This window comes from Lissotriton vulgaris, chromosome 1_1, assembly GCF_964263255.1.
Source record: "Lissotriton vulgaris chromosome 1_1, aLisVul1.2, whole genome shotgun sequence".
Classification (NCBI taxonomy): Eukaryota; Metazoa; Chordata; class Amphibia; order Caudata; family Salamandridae; genus Lissotriton; species Lissotriton vulgaris.
The window spans coordinates 1,907,987,152-1,908,012,359 of NC_141685.1; the positions used below are offsets into that span (position 1 = coordinate 1,907,987,152).

The 25,208-nt window shown below is 46.9% G+C and overlaps 1 pseudogene; it reads right to left on the bottom strand.

Annotated features, from left to right (window-relative positions):
- Window positions 1–16,186: 16,186 nt before the first annotated feature.
- LOC147751375 (uncharacterized) lies at window positions 16,187–18,351 on the bottom strand (annotated as a pseudogene).
- Window positions 18,352–25,208: the final 6,857 nt, after the last annotated feature.

Consider the following 25,208-nt stretch of genomic DNA (forward strand, 5'->3'; position numbering starts at 1 on the left):
CCTGGACATCGCCTCAGGGGAGTTTGGTGACACTGCACCTCTGCGAGGGCCGGTGCTTCAGTCTCAGACGCCATGTTGCCCTCCTCCTTTGTTCTCTGGAGACGTGCTTCTTTCCATCCTTCGGGACTTGTTGTTTGCGTATCGTCTGACTGCTACGCTGGAACTCTCATCTGGTCTTTCACCCTGTTGTGCTGTTTTTGGACTGGCAGTGAAGATTTCTTGTGCCCCCTACCATCGAGCTCCAAGCCAGTTGGCCCCGTTGCAAGCGCCTCGACTCTCGCGTTGGATTCCACGGGGGCCCTCCCCTTCCATGTTGGCTGCCCTGGAACTGGACTTTGTTGACATCCTGGTTCGGAGGGGACAGGGCTGATGATGCACCCTATTATGCTGCAACTTTCTATGTGTATGGCCGGGACTGGGATTGACACTTGTTGGAGGTAAAGGTTGCTTAGGTACTAGGTCGGGACCTGGGGTTGGGCGGCCGTGGGTAAAGTGATTGTCTGCTTTGGTAATATCCTGGGCCCTCCTCCGATCAAACGTGATTTTTTCCTCTTTCTCTTTATCTTCTTTTTCTGCATTTCGGGTACTCCTTTGGGGCGACAGACACTCTGCTAGGGGGGGGTAGGCCGTAGCCTCTGCATGTGTGTAGGGTGGGGGGTTAATTTTTCGATCGTTTTAATTTCTATGGGCCTCTTTTTCCTTCTTTTCTCTTCTTATTACTTTTGTCCTTTGTTCCTTTCCTCCCTTATTTTCTTGGGTCAGAGGGTGATTTGGGAACTGGTGGGTAGCGATTGGAGGTCACTAGGTGACTGAATTATGTTCTATCCTGAATTAATTGATTACAGTTGACTGTCTTGTGGAAAATGCTTGCTGATTATTCTGAGGTTTCGTTACCCGCTTCTGTCCTCATCGTATTGTTCTGACTCGGATCCTTCTTGACCTTAACGCTGTGGACTCCTTATAAATAATTTTAAAAATTAAACCTCTTTCTTCCTTTTCTACGTTTTCTTGCTTTATCTCTCCTTTTACTTCACCTCTTTTCTTCTCTTCTGCATTTCGGGTTTAAGGGGCGACAGACACTCTGCTGGGGGGGGGTAGGCCATAGCCTCTGCATGTGTGTAGGGTGGGGGGTTACATTTTATTTTTGTTAGTTTCTATGGGACCGGTTTTTGCTTCTTTTGTGTTTTTCTCTTTCCTCGGTCCGTGTTCAGGCATACTGGGCGAAGGGTGGCGGAGTGGTATGAGGGGGTGGTTGGGATTGCTACCCTGTAACGTGAACATTGTGTGGCCATCCTGCCCGGTCGGGACTGTTTGTTGAGATGTGGTTTGTACGACTCGTAGCTACTGTCATGTCCCACCTGCATGGTCCTTGCTCTTCTTTTATCATTTTACGAGTACGGAACACTATGACCTGACTTTAATAGTTGCATAGAAAAAACTTGAAAACTTAACCTTAAACACTCCTGTGTCATGGTCTTGCGGCAATTTCCAGTCTGATTCCTGCTTACTAGCCGATGTGCAGCTGTATTACTATGTCACCGTATTGCATGCCTGGGTGCTCTATGAGAGTTCGTGGCCGGCCGGAAGGTTGTAGGCCCGTATTTGTACTGTATTTCGTGCACAATAAAGGTTTTCAAAAATAAAAAAAAATAAAAAAAATCCCTCTCAGGAGCCAGGGGATATCACACCAGCATGACAACCGGTCGGTCAGCGACCGCCAGAAGGGACCCTGTTCCGTGTTCAGAGACATAAATGGAACCCAGTATTACCTGTGCCTCATTCAACCGACATTTGATGAACACATACCTGCCATGAATATCTATGTCAGAGTCTTCTAGCATGAAGCGGGTACAAGGGAGTATCCATCCCAGGGCACCTCTGGCATACGACAAATAACCTGTGGCAAAGATCTGCCCCCTCCACCTCTGCTGCAACTTACGAATCTCTGGTTGTGAGATGTGTGTTTCCTGGAAGAGCACTACGTGTGCGGCATGGCTCTTCAGATATGCATACGTGCCATGTCTACGGGCCGGTGTATGGAGTCCCCTAACATTCTAGGTGACTACCTTTGTGAGATACATATGGTGTATTGATAGCAGTCTAATTTACGCAGGTCAGCGACTGGGGCATAGGGGTGGCCCAGGCACGTTCGAGCCATTACTGAGTGCGGCCGTATAGGCCAGCAGTGCAGGGATTTAAAAACTTGAACAGGGGATGGGAAAGGAATCCTAGTAAGGGTTAACTGGGGGAAAGCAGACAAGCAACATATACCAGCTCAAACTATGAAGTATGCCATAAGGCAACATGCGACTAGATACGCCGTTTAGTTCTTACTGGATGGTGGGGTGGAATTAAGCTGGCTGTGAAGGGGAGCGCATGCTGGTAGATCCGCTCTGTGTATGCAGATGTGCGTATAACCTTTCTTCATGTATCATGTCCCAGTGACTAGCTGCAACCCAGTCCACAGAGACCCACCCAGCCATCTCGAACCAATCCTTGTCACAAGACCATCGCCACATTTATATCATATTTGTGCTGCAAGTGTCACATTAGCAGTTAGCATCTCTTTATGGTACTTGTGTGTCCTTGAACTGCTCCATAGTTTTACATCAGGTCATCCACAGTCTATGGTCGTACATGTGGAAGCATATGTGAAACATCGTGGATCGGCCACCCAGTCTGCGAGCCATCCTCACTTAGCGATTTTTTCAGACGAGGCATCAGTGTCTCTGTGACTCCGACGGTCACCCATGTCTGCAACCGCCTGCAATGCACCCCTCCTCTCGCGGAGCACCTGTTCATGATCGGGGCCCCCAACCTAACACTCCGACGTCCCCATCGCCTGCATTCCACGCCTGTTCCGTCGTCCTCTGCGCACGCCCGTCCACGGGCCCATGCGTCTCTGGCTCGGGGAAGTGTGATATCCTTTGGATTCTAGCCATTCCCATTTGTATTTCGCAGCATCAAACAAGTGCGTAGAGCTAATACCCTCAGCCTGGCTGGGAATATGAGGGAGTATTTGAGGTTAAGTTCCCGCATTTGCCGCTTGACGGTGAGGAAGGTGTTCCGCTGCTGCTACACACTTAGTGCATAGTCCGGAAAAAAGAGCACTTGCGAGTTATTCACTTTGATCGCCCCTAGTTTTCTGGCCTCATGGAGCACTGCATCTCTGTCTTTAAAGGTCATGAGGTAAACTAAAAAAGGCCCCTGTCCATATCCCGTTGGCTGCCTGCGTGCCGGCACCCTATGTGCCCTTTCCACCACAAAGAAGGGCGAGAGCATACCCTAAGGCAGCAACGACCTCAGCCAGTCCTCAGCATATGCGACTGCGCCCTCTGTGCCCTCTGGCAGGCCCACCACTCGTACGTTATTTTACCGCGAGCTGCCATCTACATCGTTCATTCTGCGTTCCAGAGAGTGAAGTCTTGCTGTGAGATCGTGTACTTCCTTGGACACTGGGGAAATTTATTTCACCTCCTTTTCCAGCTCGTTAACCTTCCCACCGAATTTCCCATGGTCAGCATGTAAGAGCGTGAAGTCCAATGTGATTTTATCAATGCGGCCTTCCAAGGACGTTTGGGTTTGCGTCAGCGCCTCCCCAATCTTTGTTACCGCCTGTAACACTGAGTCTATCATGGACTCCAGACTTGTAGCTCTGGAGGTATCCGTCATTTCAGTCTCTTGATCAGACTGGGTGGGGCCTGATGTCGAGTGGGTAGACGCTGATCCCTTCCCTGTGCACTGCCTACCCCTCCTGTTATGGGTGCAATACCCTTGGTGCGCAAGAGATGTGGTAATGTTTCTGGCGTCGCCTCTTTGATCATGCATGAAGATGGTCAGGTCTGCGCACCCTGCTAAAGAGCCCGTGTCTGGCTTTGCCTGGATTTCCCCCCAGATCGCCGAGTAAACTCAGTCCGTGCTGTAAAACTGCTTATTCCTTTAGTTAGCTCGGGGTAAGCAAGCTGGTCTCTGCCGTCTATGCACACCCTAACAGCCTCATTCGCATTCTGGTGCCATCCATGTCCTCATCATCATTTGCCTTAAGTCCGCCTGCAGCACCAGTCTCCCGGCAGTACACCAATGGTTGTCGCCTACAGTGCACATACACTGTTGGAGCAGCTGTGTCCAGCCAACCATGTTGCCAACTCCTTTAACGTCGTTAGTCCAAGCACTGTGTTTCGTGGGGCCACAATGCAGGCCTCGGACTACATCAGGTCTCGTGGGGGAGGTGGGGGATTGCTCTCGGGGTCTGACGTGGTGCACAGGGCTCTCAGGCAGACCAAGACCCAGCAATGGTGACCTCACCTGCTCACAACGCTCCCAAGCCATTGCGATAGGGGGGAGGGGAGGCACAGGCCCCGACCTCGGCCGTTCCCTCAGTCTCCAGTGGCCTTTACTGCACTAGCAGCGTTCAGGTGTACCTCAGGAGCCATTCGTTGTCCTCCGGGGCAGTATCCTCTGTACTCATACAGCATCCAACAGGAGGTCGCCCCTCCCGCTGCACAGCTCAGCTCAGTTACCAACAGGGGTCCTCGGCACCTCGTTCCACCTCTTGGGGACTACGCCCACCTCACACACCCTGCTACACGTGGACAGGGAGGCCCGTGCCTCAGTGCATCCCCAGCTCGCTGAACACTTCTTCCAGGGGGTCTCGCAGCCCACGACGGTTCTCCGCTGCAGCGTCCTCTCTAGTGCGGCCGGAACTCATCTCCTCGAGGTACAAGGGCCTGGTGCCGCACCTCGTCCCGAATCTCCAGACGCCACTCACGGTGGTCAGAGGCCTCCACTCAGCCTCCACCGGGGCCTCCAGAACACAGACCCTGCAGCTGAGTGTCCGACAAGGCTGCACAGCACCCCGTCCAGGCCCATGCCGCTAAATCCTTGCCGGCAATCGCACCAGAAAAAGACAGCGAGCAGCCGGCTCAAACTCGCGAGCCGTACCCAGCGGTGTCTCCTCCCTCAGGTAGACGATAGTAATCGGCTCGATGGTGCTGTTACGGGCAGAATAAATGTCGGATGTTCAAATCGTGGGATGGAACGTCTCTAGAGTGTGTCTGCCATCCTGGCCAGTTAGCCATGCCCCCCATGTTCCTGGCCCCTGATATTGACATCTGCATTCACCCGCCATCTGAACTTTAATAAAGAAGCGCTAGGAGGGTGCAAACAAGACAGAGCACTGTGGAAGGCGCGACCAGGGCGAGGGTTGCCTTAATAATTGGGAGCCCCTGATCGATGTCTGGGGGAGGACCCGGGGAAGAGAGCTGACCACCTACTGGTGCGAGAGGCGGCCACGGCTGGAGTGAGGCGGAAGCGGCCGTGCGCTACAGACTGCGGGTCGAACGTGACCGCAGATTGTGAGTTCCCCTACAAAATCTGGGCGAGGACGGGGGGTGAAGACTGGCTGAGTTAGAGCCGAATCCTGGGGTGGGCTCTGCACCAGTGCGGTGGACAGGTGGGAGGTGAGCCCAGCCCGCTGGACATCTGCCGTGGATCGGGCAACAGTCAGGGCCTCCCGCCGCTAGCATAGACATTGAAGAAGATGTTAGGTACGGCCGACCGGAGGGTACAGGGATTGGGGGCCAATCCGGGGGGCGGAAATTCAGAGTGAGGGACACACGTGGAACTCACTCAGAAGATCATCAAACCTGCCTGCACGAAGCTTGCTTTCCGGGTGTTTCGCTCTGCTGGGGCTCCAGGCTCGCCTCTTAGCTGAACATATACACGGAATCTGGGATCCACAGATACACTGGTACATCAAGTGCAAGGAGACTTGAAATAAGGTGGTTCCCCAGTGAAATAGCCGTCACCAACCCAGTCGGACTTCGGACATATGTCTTGTCTCTTTCTCCACTGCTGTCTCCTTCATGTGGACTCCCTGCTCTCCCTGGCCTTTTTGGATCCAGATTTTTGTGTTGGCTAATAACTCCTGTATTGAATATGTAATCATTCTGTAATGAATGTGAATATTTTTGTAACTTGTAACACGCTGTTTCCTTATGACTGCTTGTTCCCCAGAAGTCCCTTCCCCCCCTCTGGTCTGCATGACGCTCTCTGCATTCCTATTCCCCTGTCTACCTTTCCCCCTCTACCTTCCATTCAACATAAGACTATTGTCTTTGCTACGTAACGTGAGTATAACTTATATTATTGTGCAATCTCATATTTCTCTACTGTCTGTTCTCACTGTGGATTCCGAGTAGCCTTGGCCGATGCCCGATGGAGCTGTCCTATGCAGCTATAGAGGAGTCTGGCTATAGTTCACCTCCTCGGCCGTCACCTACCCTGCCGGACATCGGACACTGTTTTTAACGATGCTTCACAGTCTTGTCTATCTTTCACTTTGACTGCTTGTTTCCCCTAAAGTCTCTTCCCCCTCTGGTCTTCCCGATGCCATCTGCATTCCTTTTCCCCTGTTTACCTTTCCCTCCTCGACTTTCCATTCCACATAAGACGTTTTGTCTTTGCTACGTAACGTGAATATAACTTATACTATCGTGTAATCGCATATTTTTCTACTGTCTGTTCTCACCGCGGAGTCCGAACAACCTTGGCCGATGCCCGGTGAAGCTGTGCTATCTGATATTGTTTTCCTCGCCTCACCGTTATGCTTCCTTCCGCCTTATCTTATGTCATTACTTGGAATTTGTAACTGAAGTAATTATGTAATCTGTAACTTGCTGATCCTCATGTAAAGCGCTCTGATACCTCCGGGTCTAGCCAGCACTATCTAAAACTTTGCAAATAAATAAATAAAAATGACTCTTGCCCCATGATCTGTAGTCTAGCATAGGGCCTAAAATACATTGCACGTATTGCTGTAATAAGCCCCGGACTGAACCCCTTCCATTCCAATATCACCCATAGATTCTGCCAGGCCACAGGGTCAAAGGCCTTTTCTGCATTTGGAGAATCAAGGCCATCTTCTCCCCTAATACTTCTGTTGCATCAAATAAGGTGATGGTACACCTAATATGGTCAGTAGTTCCCCTCCCCGGAAAAAAGCTGTGTTGCCAGGGGGAGACAAACTGAGCTATAAACCTACTCAACCGTGCCGCATACAATTTAGAGTAAAGCTTAGCAGGGGCATTGATAAGTGAAATTGGCCGATACGAGGCTCGGAGTGTCCGGTGGCTTATCTTTTTTTTAAAAGATAACTATATTCGTCCCTTGCCATGAGGCCGGTGGCGTGGCACTTTATTGTACCCCGATAAACAGTGGTGCCAGTTCTGCTTGAAACAGCTTCTATACTTCTATGGGTATACGATCCGTACCCGCCGCCTTTACAGAAGCCATAGATTGTAAGGCTCTTATCACCTCCTCCAATGTAATCTCTGCCTCTAACTCCTGTAGCATCTCATCGTCAATCCCAAGAAGATTCCTCATACTCTCCATCTGATTAGGGGAGGAGGGATTTATATCCCCTTGCCGATATCAATCCTGATAAAAACATTCAAATATTTTAATATTATCTTTCGATCCTATGACATACCGTCCATCCAGCCCTTTGATTCATGCAATGTTGTTCCTTGCTGACTTCTGCCAGATGTTTACCCACAGATTCTCCATACTCATATCTATCTTCTTTATGTGCCTGATATGCTGATGCACAACTCTTATTATAATAGCTACTGATTGCAGCTTTAGTCATTGCAATTTCTTGCTGCAGGGATGCTACTGTCACGTGTTGCTTTCGACTGATCCCTAAAGTATGATCCTTTTCTAGAACTGTTAATCTACCAATAAGACCCTCTATTTCTGCTTTCTCCAGGTGCCTGTCTTTCCCAACAAAGCTGATGACTTCCCCCGAATACCCACCTTAAAACTATCCCAAACCATGCTTCGAGAAGTACTATAGAGTATCTCATCAAAATATTGTTTAATCCATTGCCGCATTTGTTGCATAAAGGGGGTATGGTAGAGCAGTTTTCTATCAAACGTCCACTGTGACTGAGCTCGTACAGCCTGCTGTGTTACACATTCCAGAATTAATGGATTGTGATCAGATAATAGTTTAGGTAATTTCTTAATTCCCAGATTATTTCCAATTGATGATGATAAAAGAAATAGTCTAGCCTGACATATTTGCTGTGAGGATATGAAACATACGTGTAGCCTGGATCCAAAGGATGCTTCACACCCCATACGTCCACTAAATCAAAGCTTGTCTTTAATGCCACATAAGCTTTATGTACCAATGGCTTCCTACCTTTATATTTTGATCTAGGATCCCAGCACACATCAAGATTAATGTTCAAATCCCCACAGATAACTAATAGTTCTGGCCAGGTTGCCAGCTCAACTTCTAGAACATTAAAAAAAATTGGTTCGCGCTGGTTCGAGCCATAGATAGTACAGATTGTCAGTCCCATCGGTAATACCACAATCACCCATCTGCCCCATTTATCCTCCTTTACCAGAACAACCGGACCCACACCATTTTTATCAAGTATAGCAACCCCTCTTATATTGGACGTTTGGGTAGAGCATGCAGCCAGGGTGTAACCACTAATCATTAAATTTTCACGTTCTCCCCATGGAACATGTGTTTCCTGCTGACAAATTATGTCGGACCCTTGGATTTTCAAAACCATAGCAACCCTGGCTTGTTTGCTCCTGTCATTTAGACCCCCCACATTAATAGTACATATATTCTCCTTACCCATTCCCAAAGCAGAGGTTTTCCCGCCAAATCTCTCAGTACCCTACTCCATCTGTGTCTTTCCCTTTACCATGCTGCCCCTTTCCTCAAATTTCTCCTTCCTCTCTTCATACACACTGATTATGTGATGCTCCTCCATCTTCCACAATGTTTTTTTTTGCCCTCTTCATCCGCGGATCCCCCCCGCTACCCCATCCCGCTCTCCACCCCACACTCTCTACCTTCTCCCCCCTCCCTCCCACTTGCTGAGGCATAAACACCAAAGGTCCTCAGTGATGAGAAGCTGGCAACCTCAACCCTTCTGAGACCCCTCCCCTCCTAAAAGGGCAGAAAAAAGGGAAAAGAAAAAAACCGCTTCACTTTTGAAGTAGACATCAGCTAATCAGATCAAACCAAGATTATATATATCTACCTTAAATTGATTGCAACAATTATTTTGCTTATACTTTGGAAGTAAAACATTGTCTGGCCCTTACAAATAACTTTTAGTTTGGCTGGATTTAGCAAAAAAACCTGCGCTCCCTTTGCCTGAAGCAATGGGATCAGTTGCTGCAACTGCCATCTTTTCTCTACTGTCGCATGACAGAAGTCGGGCCTTACAAAAAATGTGCATCTCTTTCCTGCCCTTTTCCGGTCTGGTCTGGCCAAATCATATACTGCTTCCCAGTCCAAAAAGTTACTCAAGCAAATCAAAATAGCTCTGGGTTTGGTTGTCGATTGACAATCCCAACAGAGCTCTTTTATGTTGATTAAAGGGAAATCTATGGGTCCTCTGCATCTCCACTTTCCAGTCCCACTGCGTGCGTTCTGGGAAAGCCTCTGTAAAATGTTCTACCATGAAGTTCCGGATATCAGCTCTCTCCATGCCCTTTGGAACACCCAGAACCCGCAGATTGTTCCTTTTAGCACTATTTTCTAAATCAGTTAATTTCCAGATTATATCTTACTTTTGTGCTTTTAGGGAATCAGTGAGGGTTCTCTGTATAGCAAGCTAATCCTCCAGTGTTGAGATCCGGGCTTCTGCCTCCACAATCCTTACTGCGAACTCTGAACAGGACTTCGCAACTCTACGTATAGAGTTTTGTCGTTTATGACATGAGCCTTGGGTCCTCAGGCTCTCTATTCGAGTCTCCTCCCTGTGGGCCATAATGCTATGATTAATGGAGAGCAAGATATCTTCTGAGTTTTTGAATATCGCTGCCCCCGTAGACGCCCCTCCATCAGCAGCCTCACTGCTATCCAGATTGGGGGAGATAAAATAGTCCCATTCTAATGACCCGGCCGGGATCTTCCTGTACTGTTCATGTTTATGAACCATTGATAGAGTGCCTGCAGAATTACCACCTGTGTCCCGGTCTTCCAATTGCAGGCTGCTTGTGTCACTCTCATTGCCATGGCTTAGCTCTCCTTCTGCCCAACCCATTCCCGGGCTTTCACCCTCAGAGATGTTAGAGGGTTCTAACATTGAATAAAACCTGTCTCCAGAGTCCCCCTCCTTTATGGGTTCTGAATTGTCTGGGCCTTCTCCTTGATTCCCCCAACTGGGAATTTAAACTCCTTGTTTTATCTTTCCCCCTGGATTTTCCTCCATGGTTTCTGTCAATTGCCCCCTTTTCTAACCGAACACTTTGGAGGCTACCCGCTGCCTTTTTATTTTGTTAGTTACTGGCGTTGCTCCCCCTCCAACATGTGGCCCCACATTGATGTCCAAGTTTTTCCCTGGCTCTGTAATCTTCATGATCTCCTTACAGTCATCCCTTCCAGTACTCACCATATTACCATTAAGGAGAGAAGTTGAAGAGATAACCTGAGTGCAGCCGCAAACTCTGTAGCCTGTTTTGATCTCACTGCCTGTGCCGTGAAGAGTGCAGGCACCGTTTGCCTACTGTGAGCGGGGGCTCCTCCTTTCCGTACCTGCTCACCTGTGTCTGGAGACACACCACCAGCTGTGCGCCGTGCTCCAGTACCGCCTCCAATCCCATCGCCAGCTGCCTTTGCGGGATTCACAGAATTCGCAGGATGCGCTGCCATAGGCTCTTTGCACCTCTCGGTGTTGCCTTCGGAGGCATCAGCCGTATTAACCACAACTGACTAAAGTCATGCACACCGCCAAATTCACACTTGCTGTCAGTGGAAATGGGAACTTGCAAGCTTTCTGATGTACAACATTCTCGGGGACGGGCAATCCATTCCGCTACTTGTGCAGAGGTTACATGGCACAGGTAGGATGCTTCCATGACTCCGCTTAGGGTGCATACAGCTTTGCGGCTCTCAATATGCACCGTCAGTCTCTCAAAAAAGAGCCATCCACTGACAGGGAATGATCAGAGTCAGGAAAGGGAACATCCAGTATGACTGGTCTTGTCTTTGTGCATAACTCGGTGACACTCACGCAATCATGCTGAAACTTCCTCTTCATCTCTGTGTGAGGTAGACATAGGAAAGCTGGGTTCAAGGTGTTAAACCTTCTGATAGACACATGTTCTGCTGCCAGAATGGTTCTCTCAGTGTGGGTTAAGCTGCTGTTGATCAAATACTGTGTGCAGGTATGAGTCATGAGAATTTCAATCAAATGTGGTATCATCACAATGGGTGGATAACCCATTTCTATCCCCCTTGGTTTGCTGAATAAGGCTAACTGCTAAGACCACGCAGAGACAACTAGGCAGGGTTACAGCTAAAGGAACAAGGGTTGCTGAAAAGAAGCCAATTGGCCATTTGATTTCTCCATGTACCTGGGTTAACACTGAAAAAAACACACCCATCTTGCTTGTGGCAAAAGTTATAAACTGTTTGGTGTGGTCTGGAAGTCCAAGAGAAGATGTATTGCAAAGCACTTTTTAAGCTCCTTGGATGCTTCCATGCTTTTGCTAGCCCTTTGTACTGGGTCACTGACATCAGTGTCCTTCAACCTTCGTAAAGGCTTTACCACATAGTAAAAATGTAGTATCCATTGTCGGCAATAGCCAACCATGCCCAACAACATCTGTATTTCCCTCTGTGTGGTCGGTAAATTTATCTTAAGGACAGTTTCAATACGTTCATGGACCACATGTGAATATCAAGGACCCCCTGTAGAATAATGTAATTTCTGGGACAGGGCAAAACCACAGTGGAAAATATAATTCCAAGGCAACATATATTCACAACAATACAAATACAGTGCAAGAAATTAATTCAAAAGGTGACTTAAAAAAAAACAATACGTTTTAATCAAGAAAGCAAATACATTAACATTCTGTTAAAAATACATCAAATTGATGACATTAATGAATCCGTATTATAAAGAATTGTATTGTAATTTAAAAACAACAATAAGTGGCAGAGATAAATTCTTCGACGCGTGTTTCGGCACAGTGAGTGCATTCGTCAGGAGTTGCCATCAATAAACCTAAAATTGATTAAAAAGGCATTTAGAACACATTCTTGTGATTTTTACAATCAGTCTTTTTACATCATAATCATAGAGCTGTGTTACAATCTCCTAGTGACTAATGAACATCTAGATAGATGTTACAATCATCAACATGTACATTAAATACATAAACAGAAAAAAAAGTATATAGAAAAGATAAAGGTAAGTGAAGATATAAGTAAGTGAGGATTTAATAGAATAGACCAAATTCCCAATATTTTGCCTATATATATATATATATCTCTCTCTCTTTGTAGGTCACCTGTGTGTTGATAAAAAAGATATCTTTGAGATATAGTATCTTCAGCTTACTTGTCCATGAAAATATAATGAGGTTTTAATCTTTTTGGATGTAGAGGGCCCCAGGATGTGGGAGGGAGATTTCACTCTAAAAAGTATAAATGTAACATTACATCAACTATAAGTTATTATTTACTCTTTAACAATTTCATCTTTAAACAATACTGTATTTTGATGAAGGTAACCTACTTTTAGTTGAGGATTTTAGATGCTGATAGAGGAACCGAAGGAAGGAACTTCTCATTCGGGTTATCTTTGTTTAATTAAAATCTATAAGCAATAGATGTAAAAAAACTCACATGATGTAAGGACAAAAAAAATCTCTCTATGATCCTAGAGTGTCGTCTCAGATTACAAATGGTGAAAATATTTTTTTAAAAAGGGTTTTGTTATAAAAACGAATCTGTTATGAAAACAGAGAAACATCGATGTGTTATTGCATTTAAAAGATAGGCAATGAATTTCTATATATCTGGCCATGGATGTCTATTTCTATTCTTGTTTATGTTCTTGCTTGAATCAATGTTTAAACTAATTTAAACACCGATTGTTGCCTAAATGTTAACAGTCAAGTAACTATCGAAACTAAGGTTATCTTATAGTCACTGTGGCAGTAAATTTGCGGCTCTAAACCTATAATCATTTTTGTTTATCTTATCAAAGTGTTTATGCCTCATGCTATAGCGATTCTAACATAAATCTGCGCTGTCTGGTAACTTTTAAAATAAAAGGATATCCTGGAATCCTTGTAGCTATGTATTAATAGCTTCTTTAGCTATCTGCTGTGATCTATTTTATGTTAAACTAAGTAGTTACTTTAATAAGTAGTTAGGAGGTGTTGTTTGGAGGCTTACCTTCTAAAAAGAGGTGGGCATGGATATACCGATATGTAAACACAGCAATGCTGTTGCAACAATCTTCGTTTCAGTTTTTAAAATGATAAATCTAATTTAAAAACAAAAAGAACAACTAAATGAAATGCTCGTTTGGGGGTCAAAACCCTCCTAATGTTCTACCTGAGCAGCACATACCTTTAAGATTCCCAAGCCGCTGATGTATGTGGATCCGGGGTCCGTGCTGGCGTGAATATCGCTCAGTAGACCCGGAAGCACTACACGATCCCGTTTAAATAGGAAAATGAGAAATTTCCTAGTTATCACAAAGGAAAGTTTCAATTTTATTAAGGACGCGGAGGCGAGGATTATGCATATCCTTTCTTCGTTTTTTTGACAGCAAGTTAAAAGGTAACAGAAAAAACACAGTCCATGAACTACATAACCCATGAGGCACAGCGGTAGCCATGGGAACCAGTCCACCAATCACAGTCCAGCCAAGTGCGTATAGAGACTCCCTCGACGTAGTCCTTCCTCTTTCGCTGTTGCAGGAAGTTAAGTCGACCACAGTCTAGTCCGTCTTTTGATCAGAACCTAGGATAATAGAGAACGTTATAATCTCCTATCCATAACAGACTCATACATGAGAACAGTAAGACTCATACGGCACTATATAATGCAATTACAAAGGCATTTGCAGAAGAAATAAAGCATAAGCTGTAAAATAGCCATGCAAAGGGGAAAAAACAAGACAGATCCATAAATAAAATACAATAAGTAGCCACAAGAAACATTACTTTCCTGATACATAGACAAGGACATCCAGTAATACAGTCAATTGTCAGGGAGGGAGGCTAGAAGAAGCCATGGAGGGATAATCCTCGCCTCTGCGTCCTTAATAGAATTTAAACTTTCCTTTTTTGATAACAAGGTCATTTCTCATTCTATGTCAGGAAGCGGAGGCGAGGACTATGCAAGTTCAAAGATTACTTACCACCAGCACAGCGGCTTCATGAATTGGTTTAAAATAAAACTTTTTAAAAGTAGATTCCGAAGACCAATCAGCCTCATTCATAATGTCCTCCAACCTGCCACCTACCTGTACAGCCTTGGAGGCCATAGCTCCCCTAGTAGAAGGAGCACCAAAGTGCCTGACATCAATACCGGATTCTGACATAATCCATTTGACCCACCTAGCAATGGTAAGGGAAGAAACCGCATGAAACTTATTTTTAATGGCAATCAGAAGTTGCCTCTCGCCAGGAGGTCGAACCTCCAAAGTCATATCCTCATAAGATTTCAGACATCTAACCACACATAATTTAGGAGAATCTGGGAAAGCAGGATAGATTACTGACATTGTACTTGATTTAGTCCTCTTGGAAATGGTAACGGTAACACCTTCCGGGGTAAAAACTTGGGCGGAAATGTCAAGCGCTCGGACATCTGAAGCCCTCTTACAAGAAATAAGACAAAGGAGAATAGCGAGTTTAGTTGAAATCTCCTTCCGGGATAGGAAATCATTATCTTGCCAAGATAAGAGCAAATGAAGGACCAAGTTAACGTCCCAGAGACCAGAATAACGAGGCTCTGGAGGACGCAAAAGACTAATTCCCTTCAAAAGCTTACAGACCCATTGATGTTCACCGACTGGAGCCCCATCTACCAGAGAATGACCAGCCAAAATGGCTGACCTGAAAGAATTAATGGTGCAATAAGCCAGTTTCTGATGGAAAAGTTCAGCTAGGAAGTTTATGACCTCAGCAACGGAGGCGCCCACGGGATCCAGGTGTTTCGCCACACACCAACAAACCTATCTTCTCCAAGCTGCTCTGTATCGCTTGGTAGTACCCGGGTCCCAGGCCTGTTGGATGAGGAGTTCAGCTTCTATCAAAAGCGAGACGTCAGTCCATCGTCTCCTGAAATCCTCCAAGCCATAAGATGTAGATGGCCTTGGAGAACCAGGGGATGAGGGTGACCCAGGGGATCCAACAGGATGCCCTCGAAAGACGGCAACCAAAGAGGTCTGTCCCAAGACAATTCCAGAAGGGACAGAAACCAAATCTGTGCTCTCCAAATCGGGTTAATCAGGATCAGAGAGGTTTTCTGCCTGCGGACGTGGGCTGCAACTCTTTGAATGAACAGGAATGGGGGAAAGGCATAAGCTAGAATCCTCAACCAATCCTGAAGGAAGGCATCCACTGCTTCCGCTCCCGGGTCCGGCTTCCAACTAAAAAATCGTTGGAGCTGGGCATTTCATCTGGAAGCAAAGAGGTCCACCAGAGGAAGGCACCAAAGGGTCACAATCTGGAGGAACACTGCAGGATTCAGCTTCCAATCGCTGGCATCCCTGAAATGTCTGGAGTTCCAATCCGCCACACAATTCTGATCTCCCGGGAGATACTCAGCCGTCACTGAAATCTTACGTTGAAGGCAGTAATGCCAAAAATCCTTGGCGAGATCCGCCAGAATCTTGGAATGAGTTCCCCCTAGGCGGTTGATGTACCTCAACCTGTCGTATTGTCCATTCTGAGGAGGACACAACAGGAGATCCTGTTCGCCGTGAAGGAACGAATGGCAAAAAAACAGCTAGAAGTTGTAGACAATTGATATGGAGAAGAAGTTCCTCCTCCGTCCATCTGCCTCCCATGGAGAGAGTACTGCATCTGGCTCCCCAGCCCAGGCGACTGGCATCCGACTCGATCACAAGATCCAGGCGGGAGCCGAAGATCGCTCTCCCAATCCAAGCTTCCATATGTCTATCCACCAAAGGAGCTCTAACTTGGCTTCCGAGAAAAGGGAGATCAATTCCGAATAAGTGAGACCCCTCCGGAGATGAGAAACCTTCAGCCTCTGAAGGGCCTTGTAATGCAGAGGGCCCAGAAATATGGCCTGAATCGAAGACGATAACAAGCCCACAATCCTGGCCAGCTGACGAAGAGAGATCCTGTCTCGACGGAGAACCTTGCGAATCTCCTTTTAGATTTTGGAAATCTTCTGAGACGGAATATTCAAGGTGGCATCCCTCGTGTTGATGCAAAAACCTAGAAAAATCATGCTCTGCTGGGGAACCAGATCCGACTTCTGGGCATTGATGGTGAATCCCAGATCATGTAGAAGGGAAATTGTAATCTGCAAGTGGAGGAGAAGATGATCCCTGGATTGATCCATCAGAGGGATATCGTCCAGGTAGATAATCAACCGGATGCCCTTTGTGCGGAGATGCTCCACCACAGGCCTAAGTAGTTTGGTAAAGCACCAGGGTGCTGAGGAAAGACCAAAGGGAAGAGTTTTGAACTCGTAAGTCTGACCCCTCCACAGGAATTTAAGGAACCTGCAATGTGGAGGGAAGATGGGAACCGATAGATAGGCATCCTTGAGGTCCAACCGAACTAACCATTCGTTCTTGAGAAGGAGATCTCTGAACAGATGGATTCCCTCTATCTTGAAGTGCCGATAAACCAACCACTCGTTGAAAGACCTGAGGTTGATAACCGGTCTGAAGCCTTTATCTTTCTTTTCAATCAGAAAGAGGTTGCTGAGAAAACCCAGCGGATGAAGATTGGAAAGTATGATAGCCCCTTTGGAAAGAAGGTCCTGAACTTCTTGATCTATCAGTGACTCTTCTGAGGCTGAAAAAACCAAAGGGCGGGGGCGAGAGTGTTGAAGGGGGACCCGTAAAACTCTATGTGAAAACCTTGAACCATCTCTAACACCCAAGGATCTGACGTGAGTTCCGCCCAATTTGTAAGAAAGAGAGATATCCTGCCCCACAGACGAACAGGAGAGAGGAGATCTATGCTCACCATTGAATCCTCTGGAATTATTTGGGTTGCCACCGCGCCCTCTGCCTTGTCCTTTGCCTCCCCGGAAAGGATAGAAGGTTCCCTGTCTACCATTGTTCCATCCATTATTGCCCTTTGCTTGTGCTCTATTGGGGCCTTGGTTGTATTGACGGCCGGAAGAGCGACCCCTGCCTCGTCCAGCCCCACCAAAAACCTTTCTCGGGAAAATTTTCTTCATGGAAGCCTGAGCCTTATCCAGAGCAGAAAACGTGGCAACAAATTTCCCAAGCTTCTTAACAAAAGGATCACCGAAGAGGGTACCCTGCGTAACAGAGCCAGCCTCTGAAGAAGACAACTCACCGAGTTTAGGGTCAATCTTCAGAAGGAGAGAACGGCGCCTCTCAGCTGAGAGGGCACAGTTGGTGTTGCCCAAGAGGCACATGGCCCTCTGTGCCCACCCCGCAACGCCGTCCTTTGGGAGGGGTTGTCCTGACTCCCGCGACCGCTCCGCCAACTCAATAATCTTAGTCAGGGGTCCTACAACATCAAGAAGTTTTTCCTGGCAAGCCCTTCAGGAGCGATCTATACCCTTCTTAGGGTCCTTCTTATATTTTGCAAAAAATGTGCATAGCTTAGGGTCTATCTCAGGGGTAGCCGTAATATCATTAGGGAGGGAAGGTCTAGGACACTCCGACCTGAGGTGTGATCTCACTTCCTGATTAAGGGGTTGTCTGATCTTAGCGGCAACATAATCTGCAGTCTTTTTATTGGGAACCCATTCTGCAGAACGCAGACGAAAGATACAAGTAGGATCAAACATGTCAGGTTGAACCGGTTCCCCATCCCCTTGTTCTGAGCAAGAAGGCCTAGGGCGCCAAGACCTGCCAGAATCCATCAAATCCTCAGAAGAATAATCATCATCCTCAAACACATCATCGTCATCACCCTCTCCGCCATCGGGAACCCCTCATCAGGGTCAAAATCTGGGGTGGCATCACCACCAGTATATCTGGGTAAGTCTTCCTCCTGGTAGGGTGCGCTTCATAGCGTGTGCGCACTCTTATGGAAGACTTCAGCTAGTTTACTGAAGCCTTCGAGGTGCCCCGTGTCACACTTAACGGCCTTGCGTGGCACCACAGAGTGAATGCCACTAGGCCCAGCCCCACTGTCCCCCAGGATACCAGTACCAGTTTTAAAAACATGAGCAGGCAACTTATTGAAGCTGTCCTGGAGAGGGGCAAGCGCTTGGGCAATGGCCGAAGAAAGGAGCTTGTCAATCTCTGCAGGAGGGCGTCCCTGGGAGGGCTGTTCCTCATTAGAGGGTAATGCCACATAATCATGTTCATTGCGTGACTGCATTGCCAAAGAGGGTCGGGCACCCATAAACTGAAAAACACCCTATTACGATACAAAGGGTTCCCCCAACACAAGTGCCCTGTATGAGAAATACCAAAGCCTCAGAAAATTATGTATTTTTTTTAAACAGACGAAACCAACAAAACTCTGCAAATATGGCCAAAGCCCATCAAAACCTACCGCAAACGCAGTGTCAGTGAAGGGGGAGAGGCAAAACAGTAGATAAACGAAGCGCTAATGCCTCAGCATGTTTCTACCACACATGCGCAAAGGGCGCTGTGGAGAAAGCTGAAAACACTGGCAGCGCGTTGTCAAATGGCACCACACAGCGCATGCACGCTCCACAAACACGCTCAAGCAAAAACCTACCGCGTCTCACAACAAGGCGGGAGCGACCCCGCAGCAATAAACAGACAATTAATTACTTGAAAAAGAACTGTCACAAAAAAACTACCCCATGCCAAAATCCCGAAGTCCCAATAGATATGAAGGGACTTAACTGACGGGGGCAGCAATGAAGAAAGAGGAAGGACTACGTCGAAGGAGTCTCTATATGCACTTGGCTGGACTGTGATTGGTGGACTGGTTCCCATGGCTACCGCTGTGCCTCATGGGTTATGTAGTTCATGGACTGTGTTTTTTCTGTTACCTTTTAAATTGCTGTCAAATAAATGAAGAAAGGATATGCATAATCCTCGCCTCCGCTTCCTGACATAGAATCTGGTAGGTTTCTTGGATCACGTGTTCTGCGTAAGACACGCACAAAGCCTTACGTATGTGCAGGCGCGTGCAGCTAAAATATGAAGTCCGTTGTTGCTTTCAATGTTTCGATTAGAAACTAGACCATCACGTATCTTACACTGATAGAGAGTTGTCGCGAGATTCATGCTAGTATATATTATTACCATTTTTCTATCACTGACATCATTAAAATAGCGTTTTCTGAAAAATGGAACATAATGTATAAAATATAAAAATTTGATGAAGTAAAACGACATTGTGGCAAAGTAATATTTCTATATCTAACTAAAGGGAAAGCTATTTTCAGTAATATTGCTTTCTCTAAGTGGCTGCCTACAGACTGTTAATCCTGTATGTATTTTATCCTTGTGGAAAAATGGACAACTAAGTATATATTCATTTGGGGATACTCTCTATATGTGTTGCAGTTCTTGGCAGCAACTTGTGACAGGGTATGATTTATATGGGTATATGGTGTTTAAATAATCACATTTTCCCAGGGTAAATCATTGTTCAAACCACATTTGAAAGTATTTAATGAGAAAATCCAATAGACTTCTCTTTTTTTGCGGATTTGTAAGCCACCATTCTTGTCTGGTGTTTTGATTTTTTCTAGTATTCGCCACCGAAAAATCATCTGGTTTGTGGTTGAACTCTATATAGTGTTTTACTAGGGGTGCCATCATTTTAGCTGTTCTAATGTCTGACCGATGCTCTGTTAATCTGGTTTGAATTGCTCTAGATGTCTTGCCTACGTGGCCTAAGTTGCACGGGCATAGAAGGAGATAGATGACATTCTGGGTTTTGCAATTCCATAGTTCTTGTGCCTTTATATTGAAGCTATTCAAAGTCATGCTTTCACCTTCTAATATATTATTGCATGATTTACATGAGGAGGATCTTATTGTTCCTTTGATGGGTGTGCTACCATCAATAGTTTGTTGTACAAAGGAAGGTCCTACTGTTTTGGAAATAAATCTGGAATACACTATCATGTCTTTAATATTCTTATTGCGGCGGTGCGTAAATAATGGTTTTGCGATGTTTTTATGATCAGAATTACTATTTAGGAGGTGCCAATTCGAATTTATGATCTGTTTAACTTTAGAGTTTAAGGTAGAGTGCTGTGTAATGCATACTAATTTTGAATCTGTATTAGTTTTATTTGCTTTGAAAAGATGGTCTCTATCAAAGAATCGTGCTCTTTTGTATGACTCCCTCACCAGCTGGTGAGGATAGCCCCTGGCAAGAAATTTATTTTTCATGGCAACTGCTTGAATATCAAAATCTGAAAGATTAATGCAATTGCGTCTTGCTCTCAAAAATTGAGAGAATGGGATGCTTTGCTTCTGACATCGTGGGTGGTTGCTATTAAAAGGTAGCAATGTGTTTCTGACTGTTGACTTAACAAACAGATCCACTTCCAGTATACCTGAATTGTGTCTTATAACGATGTTTAAAAATTCTACATTTTCAGTGCTGATATTGGCAGTAAATTTTAGATGTATTCATTTATTAGGTTTCACCTGGCCGAAGGCTGCGCACTCCCCATGTTTTTCTTTATTTGGAAATGGCTTTTGCAGGAGTCGGCTGAGTCGGCTGGAGCGCCGGAGGAAGTCCAGGTGAGTGCTTGCTGTTTAGAGCTCTGCCCTGCCGATCCTACACCCACCCCGAGCTCTGCCCTGCCGATCCTACACCCACCCCGAGCTCTGCCCTGCCGATCCTACACCCACCCCGAGCTCTGCCCTGCCGATCCTACACCCATCGCTGAGTTCTGTTCACTAACGAGCCATCGCTAAGTTATATTAGAGCCAGACTGCACTAGTGAGAACAGCCTCGCTGCACTGCTCAACCACCTGAGTTAATGGCGCCCCCCTCCCGCTGTCCATCTCTGTTTCCGCCCTCCTCCCGCTGATTAAGTCGGCCGCTGTGTATTCTTTCCCTGACGTGGTCTTTTTCCCGCCCCCCTCCCGCTGTCCATGTTTGTTCCCGCCCTCCTCCCGCTGATTAGGTCGGCCGCTGTGCCGTTGTATTCTTTTTCCCACCCCTCTCCCGCTCTCCCGCTGTCCGTCTTTCTTCCCGCCCCCCTCCCGCTAAATAAATCATTCAAAGGTGATAGTAAGTTTGCAATCTTGCGGAACTGCGAGCTAAAGGAATTAATATGACAACGAGGTACTGATGAAAAGCATGGTCAGATTCAGGTTACGCTTCCTCAAGAAATTCAGCTGAGAAGCAAAACATTACTTCACTTTCTCGTACTGTATGTGTTTATTGTTTTTCTTTCATTTGAAAAACAGAGACCGCGGGACACTGCTTCAATTCCTCTGTGTCCCTTTATTCATATACTAGCTCTAGCTGAACCACAGCCATATATCTGCCCCCCCCACACTATAGTTTCAATCTTCAGATTATGGGATGTGAAAAGTGGTGAAGTCAGCTGTATTGTCACATATGTCACTTGGACACTGGCGATCAATATGACACCACTGATGCACTGTGTAAATGCTGTTACAGTCTCTTGTACGCCAGACATTGAGGAAATGATGTTATAGCTGGGACTTCGGACTTGTTCCTGAGGCAGGCCATCACAACAGTAAGGATAGGAAGTGACTCCACAACAGCCAGTGGTGCAGGCAAAGCGTCCCAAACAACATAATTAAGAGGCACCACAACAGTCACAGCAGACGGTAGGACACCAAGAGGCGTCAGAGCAATCACAGGAACAGGATTTAACTGTCGCAGTGGCACAAAATTTCGCAGAGTTCACCCAGACTAGAAACAACTTTACAGTTGTTAGTGTGCAGGCTGTAGTCAGTCAGAAGATTAATGCGACCACAGTCGGTCAGTTTAGCAAAATGCATTTGATAGCATGCTACGGGGCAAGGGATGGTGCGACACACCGTGAGCATACATACCAACCCTCGCCATTGAGGCCTTACCTAACGCCACCTGACAGCAGATCGTAAACATTCAGTCAGCAACCCCCGTGCCAAGCCAGCGAGAAAACTACAGTGATGGACAGGCTAAGGGGCGGTACGAGGAAAGGCTCACAACCTTACAAGCCCTGCAATTGGTTACAAGAACAACCCACCCGGAAAAGACTTCCCGTGTGTGTGTGTGCGTGGCTCTGTCTGTGTGTGTGTGTGTGTGCGTGGCTCTGTCTGTGTGTGTGTGTGTGTGCGTGGCTTTGTGTGTGTGTGCGTGGCTGTCTGTGTGTGTGTGTGTGTGGCTCTGTCTGTGTGTGTTTGTGTGTGTGGCTCTGTGTGTGTGTGGCTCTGTCTGTGTGTGTGTGTGCAAGGCTCTGTCTGTGCGTGGCTCTGTCTGTGTGTGTGCGTGGCTCTGTCTGTGTGTGTGCGTGGCTCTGTCTGTGTGTGTGTGCGTGGCTCTGTCTGTGTGTGTGGCTCTGTCTGTGTGTGTGTGTGTGTGCATGGCTCTGTCTGTGTGTGTGTGCGAGGCTCTGTCTGTGTGTGTGCGTGGCTCTTTGTGTGTGCGTGGCTCTGTGTGTGTGTGCGTGGCTCTGTGTGTTTGTGCGTGGCTCTGTATGCGTGTGTGTGGCTCTGTCTGTGTGTGTGTGGCTCTGTCTGTATGTGTGTGTGTGTGTGTGTGTGTGTGTGCGTGGCTCTGTGTGTTGGCGTGCGTGGCTCTGTCTGTGTGTGTGTGTGTGTGCGCGTGGCTGTGTGTGTGTGTGTGCGCGGCTCTGTGTGTGTGTGTGTGCGCGGCTCTGTGTGTGTGTGTGTGTGTGTGTGCGCAGCTCTGCCTGTGTGTGTGGGTGGCTTTGTGTGTGTGACTGTGTGTGGGTGCTAATGAAATAGGTCTTGCATATGCAATCGATTAAGCTATTGGCAATGTAAATGACAATGCCATTTATTTATGATAAAAAAAAATAATAAGCAATGCCAGTAGCTCTACCTTTAATAATGCCGAGACCATTGCATTGTAAATGCTTGTTTTCCTTGCCTCCCCGACCCCTCCCGCTGTCCGTGTGCCTGCCCGCCCCCCCTCCCGCTGTCTGTGTGCCTGCCCGCCCCCCTCCCGCTGTCCCTGTGCCTGCCCGCCCTCCTTGCCGTTTCCTCCCCCCTCCCGCTGTCCGTGTGCCTGCCGGCCCCCCTCCCGCTGTCCGTGCCTTTCCAGCCCCCCCTCCCACTTTGTGCATTTTGCATAAGGTACTGCAGTGCATTTTGTATCTTGTGATGCCGGACGTTGAGTGTATGTTATGCCTTGTCAAGTGGGTGACTTCTGTGTATCTGTGTGCCTTGTGAGACAGGCATTGTGAGACTTCAACCTTCATTGAGGTTGGCAATGGAAATAACAATGCCATTTATTTATAAGTAAAAAAAAAAAAAGAAATGTCATGAGCAATGCCAATAGCTCTAACTTTTCCAAAGGCGAAACCATTGCATTGTAAATGCTTGTTTATTATATTTCTAAAGCACACTATCACCTTGCAGGCATCCTGGCGCTGACAGTTCAGAGTCACAACAGTATTGGGCCGCACTGCAGAGGACTGCCTAAACCTTTGAAAACAACCATGTTTTAAGTCTTCTTCTAAAAGGGAGAAGGTCACCGACCTGTCTAAGTTCCAGAGGCAGAGCATTCCAAAGCTTAGCAGCTGAGACCCCGAAGGATCTGCCACCTGCTCTCACCTGAAGAGCGCAAAGTTCTAGTAGGAACATACCATTCAAATTTTCTTTGGAAGGAGACAGGCCCCAACCCATGCAGGGCTTTAAACCCTAAACAAAGAGACTTAAACTGAACTCTCTGTCTCAGTGGGAGCCAGTGCATCTCGGCCAAGGCCAAGGAAGAAGAAGTCCTTCTGGACTAGCCAAGCGCTAATTTGGCTGCTGTAGACTGAATTCTCTGCAGCCTGTCAAGAAGGAAGTTCGGAGACTCAAGCAACAGGGCTTTGCAGTAATCTAATCTGCTAAAACTTGTACTGCGTGCAATTAGCGCGTGCGCCAAAGGGGGCAGCAGAGGGAAAATCTTCCGTAAAGATCTCAACAACCCACTGCTTTCGTCACCTGCGCTTCCATGGTAAGTTTACTGTCAAATATAACGCCCAGATTACGAATGGTCTTTACAGGCTGAATGACAGTTGGGGTGTCGATGGGCCAAAAATTACTAGGCAGCCCGGAGGGAACCCTTTCTGTAGCACAGTAGAGCACCTCCGTCTTGTCAGCATTAAATTGCAGCGAATTTTCCCTCAGCCAAACCGCTGTGTCCTGCAGGCAACTATGAAACACTTCCAATGAAGTTGACTGATCTCCCTCAAGAGAGAGGATCAGCTGCGTGTCATCAGCATAATTTACGATATTAATATTATGTTGTCTGATGACCACAATTAGAGGTTTCATATAAATATTAAATAACATGGGGCTGATGGCCGAGCCCTGCGGTACACCCTGCGCGATTTTAGTGAAAGCAGATTGATAAGGAGAGAGGGACACTGCTTGCTTTAGGGCACTCCGGGTCAAGGGAAGGCTTCTTTAACAGGGAATGGTGGCCCCCATCCCTGGGCCAGTGCCCTACACTCACTGCCTTGGCCAGGAATTTAGGAGTCATGATTGATCCCATCCTGGGGATGGGTCATCAAGTAAATAGGACCATCTCTACTTGCTGGGGCATAATAAACATCCTGCGGAAGATAAAACACTATCTGTCCCCTCAAGCCAGGAAGCAAATTGTAGTTGCTTTAATAGGCTCAAGACTCGATTATTGCAATGCCCTATTTTTGGGCATTAACAAGGGCCTTATAAGGCGACTTCAAATGGTACAGAATGCCGCAGCAAAATTTGTACTAGATTTCCCAAGCGGGCTTCCGCTACGGCTGCCAGAAAAAGTCTGCACTGGCTCCCGATAGAGTCCAGGATCTCTTTTAAGTCCCTATGCCTGATCTATGGGGCTTTGGCTTCAAATGGGTCTAGAGGCCTGAGGGACCTGCTGGTTCCCTATTCCCCTGCTAGAACTCTGCGCTCAGCCAATAAATCTTTGCTGGCAATCCCTCGTGTCCGCAGAGCCAAATGGGGTGGCAGAGCCTTCTCAACTTTGGCTCCAAAGCTGTGGAATGCTCTGCCAATTGAGATTAAATCCCTCCCCACTAAGCAAGCCTTTAGGAAGATGCT